The 19,800-nt window shown below is 42.3% G+C and overlaps 1 pseudogene; it reads left to right on the top strand.

Moving 5' to 3' along the window:
• Positions 1-1,090: 1,090 nt before the first annotated feature.
• LOC117524540 overlaps positions 1,091-19,800 on the top strand; it is a 63,533-nt pseudogene continuing 44,823 nt past the window's right edge.

Here is a 19,800-nt window from a genome sequence, read left to right as displayed (position 1 = left end):
GATCTTCTTTTCTGCACCGACATCCTCTTTGAATGCCTCCTTAATGGGCAGCAGCTCCTTGTGGCATGAGTCCTTTTCAGCTCTGACTTGACTTTGGTTGACCTTTTTGATCATGAGCAGCTCCTTCTTCAAACCATCCTTTGTGGTGACGCACTCATCTTTGATGGCATTCAAGGTAAGCAGCTCTTTCTAGAAAAAGGTGGTTTGCAGCTGTGACCTCATATTTAAAGGTTTCTTTGATCACAGGAAGTAGCTCATCCTTTGCAGCAGTCACATCATCTTTGAAGGCTTCCCTCACAGTTCCTGCTGCTGTAACAGGTCTTTTTTTTTTAGCTGCCAGCACATCGGATGCCTTCTTTATGGATTTTGGCTCTTTTGACAAAGGATCCTTTACATTCGAGCTCCCAACATAAAATATTCTTCATTGTAGTCTGCTCATTCTGCAGAGGATCATTTTGAGATCCTTTGGAGCTACAAATGCATTTTTGACCAAATCTGTCATGCGTTAACATATACATATATATTCATAAATAAGGATTAAAAACAAGTTTTTTACGCATGATGAGAACTTTGAAAAGTAGACATACCACTTTGCTGGCATCACTATGACTGCTGTATTCATATAAGATATATATTTTTCAGTTTAAATAAATTTTTGATTCAGCTCTGTAATTATTTTGATGAAACAATTTATTTTAATTCAAATTTATTTTTCAGTCTTTTTTTATTTTCAGATTACAAAACTTTTGGCCTGGATTTAGCTCTATATATTCACATATATGAAAGAGAATGGGGATAAAATTGTAAACACTTTTACAATGAAGTGTGAAAACTGAATCGGGTCACGTTGAAGGAAACGGATGCATTTATTTTTATAGCCACGGAATAAGAGTAATTATTTTAATTCCCATGCGCAGAAAAAAAAATCTTGATGATTATTTAAAGCATGTAAATAAATTTTTTTCAGCTCTGCGCTGATTGTTTTAATCCCCCGCCCCGCCCCTTTCTCAACTCTCCCCCTCCCCTCCCCTCACGCGAGTGTGCGCGCGCCAGCATAGGTGCGCGTGCGGCGTGCGGCCCAGGGCTGGGATTTCGGGTTAAATATTCAAAATGGCGGACGGAGGAGCAGCGAGTCAAGATGAGAGTTCAGGAGCAGGTAATGATTACAGCATTTTACATATTCATACTCATATTCAAACGGTGCGCCTCGCTGTTTACGACAAACGCCGCGCAGACGGGACGGAGATTAAACGGCGGAAAACGGGCTGGCAGTCGGCACCGCTTTATTTGACACTGAAGTGTGATTTGACAAGAGGAGGAAACGATGAGAAATTACTCGCAAACATGCCTCCCCCCCTCCTTTGTGTGATTACGCCGCTACATATTCATACCTCTGGCGACAAATACAATTTAGCATATTTTATTAGTCATCGCCAATGCGCCCCTGCCTCGTGGATGGCACATTTAGAGATTTTTATTAAGGCAGTTTGGTAGAAATGAGCATGCTAGCGCGTTAGCATTAGCTGCGGTGCTAACGCTGGGCAGGTCGGCTTTGTGTTGATGCTCACAGGCTTTTGATACAGCTTTGCATATTCATTTTTTTTTTTTTTTTTTTTTTTTTTTTTTTTTTTTTTAAGCCAGCTGGCCGGCGACTGCCACCCGTTTCTTTGTCTTTGCCGGGAGGAATTAATAACAGCGGAACATGTGTTGGCTTTAAAAAGTCAGTATGAGCCAAGTGTGTGTGTGTGGTTGGACGTGGTTATTATAGCGGTGCATTGAGTCTTTTGTGCTCTGTGCAGCAGCCTGTTGTGTTATTCATGCGGGCCTGCCGGAACGAACCACAATTCACATCCAGTGCCGAACCGCACAAAAGCAATCGGTTATTTTAATCGCTCGTTAATTGAGCCATTTACTTAAAAAAAAACAAGTTGTTACATCTTTTGCAGCGAGGATTTGCCATTTTTCTGTTTTGTGATGTTTGCTTTTAACTGATTGCTTTAAACTGAAACTGCTTCAGACATGAGACACACTGCTTTAAAGTGGAGATAATACTACATTTGGGCTACTTCTCAATGGCTATTAACCAAATGTAGAATCGTTTAAACTGAATTCAGTCTAGCTATCTAGAGCTAATCAGGTTTTAATTGGGCTTACACTGTTTAGAGGGCTTTAAAGTTTATATATATATATATATATATATATATATATATATATATATATATATACTGTATACAGATAGAACTTAGAAGATGCACACTTGAGACGCTGCCTTTGTTCCTTTTCTTTTTTGTGAAAAGCTTAAAGAAAACATTGTGATCTGACTGATATGCTGATAATGAAAGTTTCCCTGAAGATGAGAGGTCAGGTTGTTACTTTGAAACCAATATGGAGGCAGAAAAAAGGTTCACTTGCTGTACATCAGTAACAGATATAAGTCCTCTTCGGGCCCTGAGGCCCATCAAGCTGGTGCTTATCCTTATAGGGTCCTGCACGGGACCCTAGTCCATCACAAGTTAGTTCACCAGTCAAGGCTGGTGTCAGATTGTAAATTTTTCATGACTGTAATGTCTGTTGGCCATAATGTTTTGGGTAAAAAGGTATCATCTATGCAATTACATAAAATGAAAATACTAACCATAACCTAATATTTATGTCAAGTGAAACCGTTGACAGACTTACTTGGGTTTAGTTTTTTTTTCCCTTGTCTTCATCATCAATAACGTTGTTCACTTGTGCATCATCATTAGTGATGATGCCCACTGTGGCTCTTTCTCATGCAAACAGATGGGTCCATATTTCACAGGAGTGGATATTTTCAACAGCAGAATATAACCCTGGGTCCATGTACTACTGTGAAATATGGAACCGTGGGTAAATTTTCAAAGCTCTCGATTTACCGATTGATCTACGTTCCAATCCTCACCTATGGTCATGAGATTTGGCTCATGACCGAAAGAACGAGGTCGCGAGTACAAGCGGCAGAGATGAGTTTCCTCCACAGGGTGGCTGGGCGCTCCCTTAGAGATAGGGTGAGGAGCTCGGAGTTGAGCCGCTGCTCCTTCACGTCGAAATGAGTCAGTTGAGGTGGCTCGGGCATCTTTTCCGGATGCCCCCTGGACGCCTCGCTGGAGAGGTGGTCCGGGCACGTCCCACTGGGAGGGTGCCCCGGGGAAGACCCAGGACACGCTGGAGGGACTGCATCTCTCGGCTGGCTTGGGAACGCCTTGGGGTTCCCCCAGAGGAGCTGGGGGAGGTGTGTGTGGATCGGGAGGTCTGGGCGGCTTTGCTTGAGCTGCTGCCCCCGCGACCCGACTCAGGATAAAGCGGAAGAAAATGGATGAATGGGTAAATTTTCAGTGGGTTCATATTTGAGCCTAGCTGTTATGTTGATGCTAATAATATCGGCTGATATGAGCCTTTCACAAACATACTATTTTTGCCAAAATTTTACAGAATAAACAATACAGAAAAATGCATTGGCTGTTGGAAATCATAACTACATAGTTTCAGTAGAGGGTGCTCTGTCTACATTATTTGCAATGCTGTTAAGCATGGCTGGAACCCCCAACCAGCTAGGCCAGGGCCAAAATGAACAAGTATGTTTAACGCAAATGCTGAATGATGCAACATGGCGACTGCCAATCCGAGTGAAGACAGTGTGACGTACATTGGTTGGTTGTTGGTTTTCTCACACACACACACACACACACACACACACACACACACATATATATATATATATATATATATATATATATATATATATACACACACACACACGGGCAGCATGGTGGCTTAGTGGTTAGCAATGTTACCTCATAGTTACCTGTGGCCTTTTTGTGTGGAGTTTGCATGTTCTCACCATGTTTGGGTGGGTTTCCTCCGGGTGCTCTGGAGTCCTCCCACATTTAAAAACATGCAGGTCAGGTGAATTGGATACTTTATAATTGTCCAGGTCTCCTTTGCAAAAGAGATCTCGATCTCAATGGGACTAACCTGGTTAAATAAAGGTAAAATAAAATACATACAGTGCATCCAGAAAATATTCACAGTACTTCACTTTTTCCATATTTTATGTTACAGCCTTATTCCAAAATGGTTAAAAAAAATTTTTCCACAAAATTCTACACACAATACTCCATAATGACAATGATTTTTTTTTTAAGATTTTTGCAAATTTATAAAAAAAAAAAAAAAGAAGAAACCTCATGTACATAAGTATCCACAGTCTGTGCCATGAAGCTCAAAATTGTGCTCAGGTACACCATGTTTCCACTGATCGTCCTTGAGATGTTTCTACAGCTTAATTGGAGTCCACCTGGGGTAAATTCAGTTGATTGGACGTGATTTGGAAAGGCACACACCTGTCTGTATATAAGGTCCCACAGTTGGCAGTGCATGTCAGAGCACAAACCAAGTATGAAGTCAAAGGAATTGTCTGTGGACCTCAGAGACAGGATTGTCTCGCAGCACCAATCAAAGTATTGCACAAAAGCTGTGAATACTTATGTTTGTGTGATTTCTTAGTTTTTTAAATTTTTAATAAATTTGCAAAAAAAAAAAAAACTTTTTCATGTTGTCATCATGGGGTGTTGTGAGTGGAATTTTGAGTGAAAAAATAAACTTACTTACTCATTATGGAATAAAGCTAACAAACAAAATGTGTGTCTGGTGCCACAGTGGCTTAAGCAAGGTTTACACACAGACGGTTTTGTCGGCGAGTAGTACGTAGACCGAAGTTCGCGGTAGTTCCAATACAGAGAGTATCATTTGCTCCAGGAGCTGTGTCTGGGTGATGGCCGCTTTCAGCGGTCCTTCTGCCTCTGCAGGACCCAGTTTGAGGATCAACTGTCCCGTTCACGCGCGCACATGTAAACAATTTAAAAAAAATAAATAAACTCCGTTGCTTGCTGCAGCTCGCTCTTTCCCCAAAAAACTCTCATAATTGTGTTTAGAAACCAGTCACCATTTGTTTTATTTTACATCTGTGTAGTTAATTAATAAAATATTCTCTACAGATGATTCGCTCGCGCGCTCACGTAAAAAAAGAAAGAAAAAAAGAAACTCGATCCGCTCCCCGCTGCTGTTTGCTGCGGGCTGCTCTTCGTTCTTTCCCCCAAAAAACTGTCATAACTGTGTTTATAAACCAGTCACCATTTGCTTTATTATACAGCTGTGTAGCTAATAAGTAAAATAATCTCCAGGACGATTCGCGCGCGCACACACATAAAATAAAATTAAAAAGAACCTCCGCTCCAAGCTGCTGTGGTGCTGCTGCTCGCTCCAAAAACTCTGTCATGATTGTAAAATAAAGGACAAAAGAGACATAAGTCCTGCTCATAGGCTGCTACCAGATACAGGACATGTTCACATCTTCAAACTCCAGACATCTCCACGTCACTACATATTCAGTCCCTGACTGGTCATCACTGCGCGACGAGAACTGCGGCTCTACAGGAAGCGGCAGGATGAAACGGCGATTAAAAAGTATCAAACGCCGTTGTTCGTCGTCACGGGAGGTCTCCGGGAGCGCTCCCGGAATTATTCGACATGTTGAATAATTTTTTTGATGATTCCCGGTAAAGCAGGAACTAAGCCACGCCCCCTAGTGCCGGCGTTAACAACGGCATGTGATCCTTAAGACGGCCAAAAACTCACCCGGGACACTTCCAGGAGCTCTTACCGTCTGTGTGTAAACGGGGCTTTAGTGGTTAGCACTGATGCCTCACAGCAAGAAGGTTGTAGGATCGCTTCCCGCCCTTTTTGTGTGGATTTTGCATATTCTCCCTGTGTCTGTGTGAGTTTTCCTCCGGGCACTCCGGTTTCCTACCACAATCAAAACATCATTACGTCACCGTGTTTGTTTAGGGTCTGCTCCTTTTTCTGCCTTTGACCGAGGCAGTGTCTTTACATCTGGAGTTGGTCCTTGGTCGACGGACTGTGGCAGCCCACTGCTCCAAGTGGTTGGATTGTGTCTAACTTAAATGCAGAGGCCAAATCTCATTGTGTGTATGTTTATATGTACAATGACAATAAAAGGCTGTTCTTATTCTTTTTATATATGTATGTATATATAATGGTTTTTTTTTTTACAACATTCATTTATGAACTGTAAGATATCAAGCCAACTCTGTATCTTTAAGTAGGATCTCCCTACTTACTTCTTGATTGGTAGTTTCAGAATGTTACCTTGAATTCCATAAAGAGTAAGAGTGGTCTGGTTTCTTCTTTTTCTGTCACTTTTCAAAATCATGCTTTGCTTATTACATGGCTTTCCTCCTCTAAAGGGCTGTCCTTTTTTTTTAAATAAGTTAAATATTTCCACTGTCCTTCAGCCATGATGCACAGGTTTTAGTTTTGCAAAGGTCACTTGTTGGCATGACAAATTGGAATGACGTTGAGTTTAGTAGTTGTTCAGTTGTGTATAGTTTACTATTGTATTGTTGACCAGGAAGTCTTTGCAGTTTTAAAATTGTCACATTTTCAACCTGCAGTAGACTGAAACTAGTATTCCACCGTGTCTAATGTTATTGCTAATAAGATGGCGATTCTTCATCGCTTAGCTTATAGATGTTTATTATACCCATATATACCTGTGGTTGTTAGAGGCTGATCCTGGCTGTGTTGAATACAAAGGTTGTATCTGTGTATCCGCCCCAGTGCAGGGAGGGGCAATGAGGCCCACTTCTGAAAGGCCACAATAATAACAGGCAGGGCTTTCTTAGTGTTCACACTGTTGGTTTCATGGTTGGGCAAGACACAGCTTGATGGTACTTTTTCCTCCACATAGTTTTGTTTACCAGTTTGCTTCCTCTGCCTATGTGTGTGACTTCTGTTTGTGTGTCTGTGTTGTTGTTTGTAAGAAGGATTAAGATTTTTTTCCTTTGTTTTCACAAAAAAGGACATGAAATAGCTGTTCTAACAGCCTTAAAGCTTACTGTCCGATTGGATGTAGGGGTTAAGAACTACTTTCTTGATCTTTATAAGGGCAGTTTTCAGTGTTGTACAAATGTTTTTTGCAAACGCAATCCACCATAATCTGTGTATATTCTGTGTCCCTTTTTTTAAATCTGGCAATGATTTTTCCACTTTGACTTCATTTTCATTGCAGAAGATGTGTATAGACCCAAGATAATTCAGATTTTGTATGGTCACCTTCAATTCATTTGTTAAAATGCATCCATGTCTGTGTTTCAGACCTGCAACACATTCCAGAAAGTTGGGATGTGGAAATTTGGGACTAATAATGAAGTAGTAGTGGCAGTAATTAATATTTCAAACAAGTGATGTCAACAGGTAATTGTGATTTGGCACAAAAGTATTATCCACAAAAGTCTGAGGAGCAAGGAGCAGACTTTCTCTAGTTTCTCAACAAATTATTGAAATGTTTAAAATCTACACATAACAAAGATATAAACGCAACACTTTTGGTTTTGCTCCCATTTTGTATGAGATGAACTCAAAGATATAAAACTTTTTCCACATACACAATATCACCATTTCCCTCAAATATTGTTCACAAACCAGTCTAAATCTGTGATAGTGAGCACTTCTCCTTTGCTGAGATAATCCATCCCACCTCACAGGTGTGCCATACCAAGATGCATATTAGACACCATGATTAGTGCACAGGTGTCCCTTAGACTGCCCACAATAAAAGGCCACTCTGAAAGGTGCAGTTTTGTTTTATTGGGGGGGGATACCAGTCAGTATCTGGTGTGACCACCATTTGCCTCATGCAGTGCAACACATCTCCTTCGCATAGAGTTGATCAGGTTAATTGTGGCCTGTGGAATGTTTGTCCACTCCTCTTCAATGGCTGTGCGAAGTTGCTGGATATTGGCAGGAACTGGTACACGCTGTCGTATACGCCGGTCCAGAGCATCCCAAACATGCTCAATGGGTGACATGTCCGGTGAGTATGCCGGCCATGCAAGAACTGGGACATTTTCAGCTTCCAAGAATTGTGTACAGATCCTTGCAACATGGGGCTGTGCATTATCCTGCTGCAACATGAGGTGATGTTCTTGGATGTATGGCACAACAATGGGCCTCAGGATCTCGTCACGGTATCTCTGTGCATTCAAAATGCCATCAATAAAATGCACCTGTGTTCTTCGTCCATAACAGACGCCTGCCCATACCATAACCCCACCGCCACCATGGGCCACTCGATCCACAACAATGACATCAGAAAACCGCTCACCCACACGACGCCACACACGCTGTCTGCCATCTGCCCTGAACAGTGTGAACTGGGATTCGTCCGTGAAGAGAACACCTCTCCAACGTGCCAAACGCCAGCGAATTTTTGTTGAGTGCTCAACAAAAATATAAACGCAACACTTTTGGTTTTGCTCCCATTTTGTATGAGATGAACTCAAAGATCTAAAACTTTTTCCACATACACAATATCACCATTTCCCTCAAATATTGTTCACAAACCAGTCTAAATCTGTGATAGTGAGCACTTCACCTTTGCTGTGATAATCCATCCCACCTCACAGGTGTGCCATATCAAGATGCTGATTAGACACCATGATTAGTGCACAGGTGTGCCTTAGACTGCCCACAATAAAAGGCCACTATGAAAGGTGCAGTTTTATCACACAGCACAATGCCACAGATGTCGCAAGATTTGAGGGAGCGTGCAATTGGCATGCTGACAGCAGGAATGTCAACCAGAGCTGTTGCTCGTGTATTGAATGTTTATTTCTCTACCATAAGCCGTCTCCAAAGGCGTTTCAGAGAATTTGGCAGTACATCCAACCAGCCTCACAACCGCAGACCACGTGTAACCACACCAGCCCAGGACCTCCACATCCAGCATGTTCACCTCCAAGATCGTCTGAGACCAGCCACTCGGACAGCTGCTGAAACAATCGGTTTGCATAACCAAAGAATTTCTGCACAAACTGTCAGAAACCGTCTCAGGGAAGCTCATCTGCATGCTCGTCGTCCTCATCGGGGTCTCGACCTGACTCCAGTTTGTCGTTGTAACCGACTTGAGTGGGCAAATGCTCACATTCGCTGGCGTTTGGCACATTGGAGAGGTGTTCTCTTCACGGACGAATCCCGGTTCACACTGTTCAGGGCAGATGGCAGACAGCGTGTGTGGCATCGTGTGGGTGAGCGGTTTTCTGATGTCAATGTCGTGGATCGAGTGGCCCATGGTGGCGGTGGGGTTATGGTATGGGCAGGCGTCTGTTATGGACGAAGAACACAGGTGCATTTTATTGATGGCATTTTGAATGCACAGAGATACCGTGACAAGATCCTGAGGCCCATTGTTGTGCCATACATCCAAGAACATCACCTCATGTTGCAGCAGGATAATGCACAGCCCCATGTTGCAAGGATCTGTACACAATTCTTGGAAGCTGAAAATGTCCCAGTTCTTGCATGGCCGGCATACTCACCGGACATGTCACCCATTGAGCATGTTTGGGATGCTCTGGACCGGCGTATACGACAGCGTGTACCAGTTCCTGCCAATATCCAGCAACTTCGCACAGCCATTGAAGAGGAGTGGACAAACATTCCACAGGCCACAATTGACAACCTGATCAACTCTATGCGAAGGAGATGTGTTGCACTGCATGAGGCAAATGGTGGTCACACCAGATACTGACTGGTATCCCCCCCAATAAAACAAAACTGCACCTTTCAGAGTGGCCTTTTATTGTGGACAGTCTAAGGCACACCTGTGCACTAATCATGGTGTCTAATCAGCATCTTGATATGGCACACCTGTGAGGTGGGATGGATTATCTCAGCAAAGGAGAAGTGCTCACTATCACAGATTTAGACTGGTTTGTGAACAATATTTGAGGGAAATGGTGATATTGTGTATGTGGAAAAAGTTTTAGATGTTTGAGTTCATCTCATACAAAATGGGAGCAAAACCAAAAGTGTTGCGTTTATATTTTTGTTGAGTGTATGTTCCACAAACAAAGATTGTAAGGGATTTGCATATTTGTTCTACCTCAGTATATAATACAGGTTTCTCCCCAGACAATGGAATAATGGCACCGTACCGTTATACTGTGGTGTCATCTCGCAATGTTTTTGACAATTTATTCATCGACCTTCATTAAAGCCATTTAAAGATATCATGCATGACTCAACCTTTCTGCTGATTGAAGCCGCTAATGGGACTCTTGTCTATTGTTGCGGGCAAGAAATGAGAATTGTTCGCCATTTCACACCGGACAGTTTTTATTCATTCCTCATTAACGTACCTTTTTCGTCGGTCAGCACACAACAGCTCTTAGGCATGGACTGGACCATTAATATCTCCCATTCCGCTGGTTCGTAAACTGAAGCTACGGTCCCTCATGTAAAGGAACAGTAATAATATCCTCCGTGTTGTTATCAGACTTGAGTGATTAAACATCATTCCTCCAAATGATGCCACTGTTAGTGGCTCGCCGACAAGCTGACGATACAGCCCCTCGTGTAAAGGAAAAACTAATAATATCCTTCGTGCGTTGTTTTTGTGGGACTTCACTGATTAAGCACTTTTCCAAATGCTGTCAATTTCTGCCGCTGACACGTCTGTTAACTTCTATTAAAGACTGCACATCTGTCCTCTGGGCCACAGATCAGACCAATAAGATGTTCTCTCTCCGCTTGAGCTGGCTGCTCTTCCAGCGTGGCTCCGAATGTCCAAGTGTTCACTCTCTTCAGACCGTATGCTGGAGCATGTTTGAAGCCCGGTTGCCATAGAAAATCACTAACAAATACAAAAAGCACCTTGACATTTGTACAAATTTGATCCATGCACTGGCACGCTATCTTTCATGCCAATGAGTAAATGCATCGTAAACTGTGTGTGAACTGTGCGCAGCTGCATGCCAGGGCGCAAAGAAAATTTTGAAATGTTCAAAACTTCTGGCATGCATTCATTTCGGGAACTAGTTGTGAACATTGCGCAACCTATTCGAAAACACTGAGAACTGATTTAGGGTAATTTTGGGATGCTGAATCTGAATCTGGGCTCAGATTTCCTCTATCATATCACTTTTTTTGTAATTTAAAAACTAACCAAAAATTTCTGGGGTGAACCCTGTAATATTAAAGAGTTCAAGAAATCCAGAGGAATTTCAGTGCATAAAGAGCAAGGACCCAAGCCTAAATTGAACAACTGTGATCTCCGATCCCTTAGAACCTTCATTTATGAAGAGCTTATATGCTCATATGGGCAAGGGAGTACTTTGGGAAACCTTTAAGTACTACAATATAGAGTTACATTCACAAATACCACTTAAAGGACATGTTGCACAGAATTATAACAACTTGGATTTTGGCTATTAGAGGTCATGTGATGATACACCTGTATTCATTTGTGCACTTTTGTGAACAGTCTGTAAGCATATGCCAGTCAAAACAAACAACTACAGAGACTGCCAAAAATAAAGTACTTGTTTTTCCGACAGTCACTCTGAGCAAACGTCCCATCCCATGAATGGGGTGTAGAAAAACTACTGCTAGTGTAAGAACTGTCCCACAGATTGATTTCAAAGTTTGCATAGGTGTGATGTCATGTAATGACTCGTTTTTAAAGAGGTGACTGTTAATTTTCATGCAGTCGCAGTAAAAAAAAAAAAAAAAATAAGAGTTGGGAATGAAGTGTGTCCTCTGTTCTGTACGGGGCACTGAACCGGGCAGTGCGCACAACTCTCAAGCACATCCGCCAGCTGGTAGAAAGTCAATATCTCCTGAAAATAATGTATTTCTGACAGTAAGAAATACATCTGCATTTTCAGGCAGCCTGTAAAAACGGCGTCATGGTGGAGTTTTAGATAGACCTGCACACAGCTGGTGTCCCCCCAAAAATCAGTTCGCCCTGTCTTCACTGTGCATGCGTCATTTCGGAGCGTTGGCAGTATTTCACAGATTATCGCCTCATTTCTGCTTAAAACTGCACTCCAGTCATCATCTATCTCAGCGAGCGATATCCGAAGCTTTTGTACAGCAATCCTAAATTCAGCATTATTTCATGATAAGATGGAGGAATTGACCAGAGTGCAGCAGCTATGACAAGCAGCTCCTGTGCTTCCATCATTTCAAAGCGTCACTGATTGTCGCCTCATTTTTGCTTAAAACAGCCTTGTTTCTGCTTAAAACTGACTTTAGAATGATTTAAGAGGTTTTACCTTGTCATCTGATGGTTAATAATCCCGTTATTCCGTTTAATCGCTTTGGATGAAGAGAGTCCGTCTCAGATGAGCTCTTGTGGTCCCAAATGACGCATGCGCAGTGGCGGCAGGGTGGACCAATTTTTAGGACAGCACCATTCAGTCTGCGACACCGGCACAAAACGGTGTTGAGAGTCCCGTGTGTATTCATGGCACCAGTTATAACCATATTAAAACCACATCCTACTCCGATAGACAGCAGACTCTGCACACATCAGGATCCAAAATCTGACAGACTCTCAAAAAATTAAGGGTTGGGAGCGAAGTGTGTCATCTGTCTTAATGTCCTAGGTTGCATCTTGCCAATATATGCTGGACTGTCTGGGGCCCATTTGCACAGCATGGAGCTTGGTTTCTGTATGATGTGGTAGACTCCTGCCTCTATGGTCATGGTGCTTAGTCGAACATGATACGGGAGTGGATTTTCACTCCCATCCCATCCCGCTCCCAGAAAAAAAATCCCATCCTGTCCCAATCCTGGACTGGAGTAAAAAAATAAATCCCATCCCGTTCCACTCCTGTAAAGATGACTCCCATCCCACTCCCGTATGTCTCGCACCGTGATGATCAATCAGGGACTGAATATGTAGTGACGTGGAGATGTCTGGAGTTTGACTGAAGATGTGAACATGTCCTGTATCTGGTAGCAGCCTGTGAGCAGGACTTATGTCTCTTTTGTCCTTTATTTCACTATTATGACAGAGTTTTTGGAGCGAGCAGCAGCACCACAGCAGCGGGGAGAGGAGTTTCTTTTTCTTTTTATGTTACGTGCACGCGCAAGCGAATGGAGATTTTACTTATTAACTACACAGATGTATAATAAAACAAATGGTGACTGGTTTCTAAACACAATTATGACAGTTTTTTGGTGGAAGAGCGAACTGCAGCAAGCAGCGGAGTTTTATTGTTTACATGTGCGCGCGTGAACGGGACAGTTGGCCCTCAAGTTGGGTCCTGCAGAGGCGGAAGGACCACTGAAAGCAGCCGTCATCCAGACTCAGCTCCTGGAGCAAATAATGATACACTCTGTATTGGGAGCTTTTCACAACAACTCGCTCTGTGTGATCAAGGTCCGTCATGTTAACTTGACTGACAACCGGAGCCGGCGAGCGGAATGGAAGATCCTCCTATTTGATGACGCACCGGGCCGAATTTTCGCAGCAAAAGCAGAGCGACACACTGGGCAAAGGAGGCGCATCCGTCGCCACGCGACCCCCGCGAATTTGTAGCGTCTGATCGTGCCCGGTGTGAACGCAGCATTAAATAGATGAAAATCATCTATTTTTGGCATTCCCGCTCCTGCCCGCTCCCGTTCATTTTTATTCCCATCCCAATCACGGGATTGATAAAATTTTGACTCCCATCCCGCGGGAGTTACGTGACCCACGGAAATTCCCGAAAAATGTCATCCTCTAGTGCTTAGGTCCTGTTCTTGTGCTCCCATGATCAGTCTTTGTGCTGTCCTTTAGGCTGGCCACTTCTAGCCACTGGTAAGACATCTTAATGTCAGCTACTTCTTCTATTTGTTGATGACAGATCTTATGGAGGGGTTTAGTCTTCCATGATACCTCCTGTTCCTTATCACCCTATGTTTTCAGCTGTCTGAGTCACTCTTGTAGCAGCTTATGTCTGGGGCCCATCTTTCTGATATTTTAATGGATGCTTCTTGTCTCATCCTGTATTGTGGCTCTGATACTCACTAATCATGACCCTTCATCTTTCTATTGCTCATAGAGCCTAAGGGTGCTGGACGATGAGTGGAAATCTTTGTGCATTGTGAGGAGTTTTTGTGTCTTGACATCACTTTCATCTGTCTCCTCCTGTGGTCACCAATATTATTTCAGCTGGGTATCTGATGACTGGTAGGCCGAATGTATTGATGGCCCAGCTCTTATTTGTAACATTGAGCTGAATTCTCAGCACCTCTTACCTTGTGAATGTATTTGGCTGTAGCTGACCTTCTTGCATCTACATCATGGTTCCTGTAGACTTTTGGGATTCCCAGGTACTAGTAGTTGTCCTGAATATCTGCTGTTCTGCCTTCTGGCAGTTCCACCCCCACAATCACCTTCCCTCTCTTTGCCACCATTTGGCTACATTATCGCCCAGGGCTGAGATTGAGCAACACTGGAAGAAAATCTGGGAGAAAGGGGTGTCACACAGCAACAATGCCAAGTTGCAGCTGGATCTTAGAGCACACCACAGTGACCTCTCAGAACAAGAACCAATCAACATCACAGAGGGAGATGTCTCAGGAATAAAAAGCTGGACAGCATTAGGGCTGGATATGATCCAGACCTACATTTGACCAAGTAGCTAACGACGCTCCATGAGCAGCTAGCAGCACAAATAGGTGGGCTGCTAACAGCAGGTCCTCACCCAGAGTGGCAAATACAGGGCAGACAATCCTGATCATGAAGAACTTCCACAAGGGTTCAACACCCTCACACTGCCAGCCAATTGTCTGCATCTCCACAACATGGATCTTTTCTAAGGCGCCATATAGTAACAAAGTTGTGTTGGCACATGCAGCAACGCTTGAGCTTGTATTTTGACCCCAGCCAAGAAGTGCAGTTCTTTGACTGGCCACTTGAAGCTGGCTCCAAAACGAAGCACATTCTCATAGAAGCCCATTTTAAAACGTCTAACTTTAGAGGAGAAATAAACATGTTTACAGCCTGGCACAAAAAAAAACGGTTTTGGTCTCTATAGATAGATTGATAGATTTTTCCTCCATGACAGCTGTACGAGTAGTGAATTTTAACTTTTTAGTTAACATGTTTTAACTAATAAAATTATGTATAATTGTGGGCATGGCTGCTTTGAGTGACGGGCTGAGCACAGTGACGCCACCTCTCACAGCCTCAGTCGCGCGCTGTTGTTGTTGCTGTGTCTGTTTGGAGTAGTTTATTACAAACACCTGGAATAATACACCTTGTTGTGTAGTGAAACGTCCTAACAGATTATCTAAGATGTCCTTGTTGCAATATTCATGCTGAGTGAAACTCTGGTCTTATTTATTGTTGTATGCTAATGGTATTAGCTAGGGATGTCCCGGCCCGATCACGTGATCGGAAATCAGGCCCGATCACGTGATCGGAAATCAGGCCCGATCACGTGATCGGAAATCAGGCCCGATCACGTGATCGGAAATCAGGCCCGATCACGTGATCGGAAATCAGGCCCGATCACGTGATCGGAAATCAGGCCCGATCACGTGATCGGAAATCAGGCCCGATCACGTGATCGGAAATCAGGCCCGATCACGTGATCGGAAATCAGGCCCGATCACGTGATCGGAAATCAGGCCCGATCACGTGGTTTCAGACTTGATCGAAATCGGATGTTGCATCCCGATCAGGAATCCGATATAGATTTTATCCGCATTATTTTGAACAGTGCTATTTCAGGCTCATTATTACAGATTAATGGGCCTTTCACTCGTCATAAGCGTCAGAGGCGTGAGACGCGTTGCTTTTTAGAGGTGTCAGAAGTGTCACTTTAGCTCTGCTTTTGACGCGACGTTTCTGACGAGAGCATGCATTGCCACTTGACGGCAGGCTGACGGAGTCAAAGTTCAACCCAACTTTTTTTTTTTTTTTTTTAAATTGGAACAAAAGAAGAAACAAGTTTAACCGGACATTCTCGCACAGAAACGGGAACAAGAGTTGCGCAGTGAATTTGGGAAGAAGAGATGGAATTGTAACCCGGACAGAGGTGGAGGGAGTTATGCGCGCAAAGTTTCTTTTGCAGAACTGCTGTCTTTGTGTGTTTATGCGCTCAGCCTGATGCCTCAATGGAATGACAAGAGGATGATGGACACTTTCCCACCGAAACTCTTGCTCAGTCATCCTTCCATGCGCAGCAGGACCCAGTGCTGACCAAGTCCTCAGGACGATGATCTGTCATCTGATTAACAAAAATTGTCCAAATTGTCCGGTGATTGTTTGTCTGAAAAACGGAGTGAGAGATGGTGTGCGCATGAGCGATGTGCACACTCATCACATTTAGGAGCATGTCTTAAAGAGCTTCCGTCTTCATTCACGTTCACTGCACTGCTCTGAACTTGTTGAACACTGATAAAGCATCAGAGGGACACTGAGGACTGTCAGGACGCAAATGTAAGTTGTTTTTTACTTTTACTTTTCAAGTTGACTTTTGAACTTTTGACTCTGAGCTGTGACGTAGCTTCGCGCTGTCCAATAGGAACGACGCGTCGGGCCAAAACACGGAAGACTAGTGGCAGAAACCACTGATCTGTACAAATGGTAAATGGACTGCATTTATATAGCGCTTTTCCATCTGCATCAGACGCTCAAAGTGCTTTACAATTTTGCCTCACATTCACCCCGATGTCAGGGTGCTGCCATACAAGGTGCTCACTACACACCGGGAGCAATAGGGGATTAAAGACCTTGCCCAAGGGCCCTTAGTGATTTTTCAGTCAGGTGGGGATTTGAACCACAGATCAGTGCAGAAACCACATGTCTGAAGAAAAATCCTTGGAAATGTTGTTGTTGTTGTTTACCTCAAAATTTCTGATTACTGTTTAAAAAAAGTTTAGAACACTTGTAATTAAAATAGATAAATCAGTTAATGGTTCTTTAGAAACCTTTCAACTATAAATTAAAACCACCTGTTATTTCAGATTAGATAATTTCTTGTTTAACATATGGAACCTTGGACATTTTATTTTTAAACAAATAAAATAACTTGGAAATTTGTAATTTTTTTTAAGTCTGGTAGATTATTACTTGATTGTTCAAGCTACCTCAAGGAGAAGTGCATTTTTTAAGTGATAATAAAATAAGGTGATTAAAATGAAATTATTATATATTTAGCATTTGTTGATTGTTCATTCAGTTTTTTAAAGTATCGGATCGGGACTCAGTATCGGCAGATACTCAAAATGAGATGACTCGGAATTGGATCGGGGCCAAAAAAAACCTGATCAGGACATCCCTAGTATTAGCACTTTGACCAGCTGTTGGTAGGTCCACTTAATGCATGATTACTGAGGAAATAGAAGGCTGATAGCTTTTAGTGTCCACCAGGGATGCTTATTCGCGGTCTTTGGACGGTTTTCTGTCTTTTTGCAAACTTTTGCCGTCTAAAAGAAATGCAGGGCTGTGAAAAATCTGTGGATCCATGAAATTCGGTGGATTTCATCATGGGGGGAGGTGTTAATGTTTTACTCTGTAATCATGATTGTCACTGAGTTTTTAAAATGTCTATCGCAGTGTTTTTTTTTTTTTTTTTATAAACATCGTGCAAGTTTTATAAGGCCGCGGCAGTCCGTGGACACTGATAAAAATCAGTGTCCTCGGAGAAAAAAAGCCTGGCTGTTGCGACAGATATCGGAAAGTGAGACTGGTTGGTTGCTGCAGCAACGCTGTGTGTGTCCTGCACGAAGCTTTAGCTAAAGGTAGCATATGGACATCGCAAACCCTAGAGCGCTAAAGTTTTTAAAAGGAGACTTGTGCATGTCTCTGTCACGGACCGACATTGGACAGAGAGAAGATGGCGAGAAAGATTGTTTGAAAAAGTCTGATAAGGACAAGAATCCGTGGAATTGTCGCTGGCTTCATCAACACACCTGAAAGATAAAAGAAACGGGGAAAGTGAACTGTGCCCTCAGGAAACACGGTAAGAATTTTTCTCTCTCTGGAAATAAACACTGTGCTGTTCAAACAGGATTTTAGAAAAGATTATGTGACTTTTTTCATTAATCTAGACTTTCTTTCATTGGGAAAAAGACTGGCTTTGAATGGATTTAGGCTGCATGAATTTACACAAGAATGTAAATGAGTTTTTATTAATGTAGACTTTTTTCATGGGAAAAAGACAGTGGATTTACAGGAATTTACACAAGAATATGTGGCTTTTTTACTATAAGGTATGTCAATCAATAAATAAATTGCTGTATAAAATAAAAAATAAATAAATTCAGGTTCAGATCATCCCCCCCATAGCTTTCCAAACGCCTATAGCATTCGGGGTAACTTTTGCTGTCTTCAATATTATAGATGAATCACATTGCTGTCTTTTTTTTTTTTTTTTTTTTTTTTTCTCCTAAGCATCCATGGTCCACACCAAAGTAAATTGTTACGAGAACCACTGCGCAGTACACAAAAATATGAATCAGTGAACACCCAACCGAGGTTAGCCTGTTACCTTGAGCTTCGTACTCAGGAAGGGGCATGTTCAGGCTTTCTTATTTTTTTTGGTCATACACTGAGCCATCCATGCTCCACCCCTTTATGTGTTAATGAGTTCGTGAATCAGTGCGGGCAGGCTTTCAACATGGTGACGCCCATTTAGGCTTTTCCGGGTCTCTATAGAAAATCAGTGGTGACGTCACTCTGGCTTTGTCCATATGTAGTGAAATCATATCCATCATATGGAAGTTGTCTTGATTCCACCCCCCACCCCCAAAAAAAGGAGTTACCTATGCTAAACATAAGAAATTTGTGTATTTTTTAGTATTTTCCTCATTTTATCAGTTTTGCAGTTCCATCCTCATTCCAGCCTTGTAGTTCCATCATGAATATTCATTGATGTAAACAGCGTTGTTATGAATAATTCATTATTTGCAGTAATAAATTCAGGACATGGCATCTGAAAGTATTGAAAAGGCCTCCATGAAGGCTCTAGTCAGGCAGGCCTATTCAAAGTAGAGGAAGAGAATCATAACTTTAAAAAAGCAGTGTTGTGTTCAAAACAGATAACCACCTTTTTTGTGCATGTTTGTGATGTAGTAGAGTGAGTCATTCATGACACAGCAATGCAAATAAAGGATGTTTCGCAAATGCCCACTGTACTACAGCTCACCACAAAAACAAGTTATCTGTTTTGAACACAACACATTGCTTTTATTAATTTTGATTTTCTTCCTCTTGTCATGAATACATCAGGACATGTTGCTCAAGGCTTCTAAAAATGGTAAAAACAGTTGCCCTGTTTCTCAGGGCAGCTGTTTCATAAGTTGTGGATTTTAATGCGAGCAAACAGTAAATGCTGGAATTTCAAGATTTTAAAGTCACAAAAACCCTCCTAAACAACTACAGCACTAAATACAGACCACCCATTACATTTGTTAGTGTTCATTCTCATTGCAATCTTTCTTATGCGATTATCTGCCTGGTGTGGTTGCCATTCAGGATGCAAGTGAGTTTCTCAGTGTGGTTGATGTGCCGCCAGCGCATGCTTCCAGATCTGACATGACCACAGACCTTATGTAAATGAAAAAGTTTTCACTATCTGCAAGAAACCTGACCGACAAACTGTCGTGATTCGGGGAGCGAAAATGCATGATGGGAAATATGTGGTTGTCTCGCAGAATTTTTTTTTTTTTTTTTTCCCATTTCAGGCCGTGGCTGGAGTTCTGAGTAAGTGAGCAGTGATTAACTATTAATTTAATAAGTTGAAAGTAAGTCTTGAAACAGCCATCTTGAGAAGTCATTGGCTTCACATAAGGCAATGCTAATGTGTGTGTGCGTACTGCAGAAACATCTAGTTGATGGTAGACCTGTGCAGCTTTTGTTTTTCTTTCTTTCTTTCTTTATATATATATATATATATATATATATATATATATATA

The sequence above is a fragment of the Thalassophryne amazonica genome, chromosome 14 (assembly GCF_902500255.1).
Source record: "Thalassophryne amazonica chromosome 14, fThaAma1.1, whole genome shotgun sequence".
In the NCBI taxonomy this organism is placed as follows: domain Eukaryota; kingdom Metazoa; phylum Chordata; class Actinopteri; order Batrachoidiformes; family Batrachoididae; genus Thalassophryne; species Thalassophryne amazonica.
The sequence above is the reverse complement of the archived record's forward strand: the minus strand, read 5'-3'. Positions and strand labels throughout refer to the sequence as shown.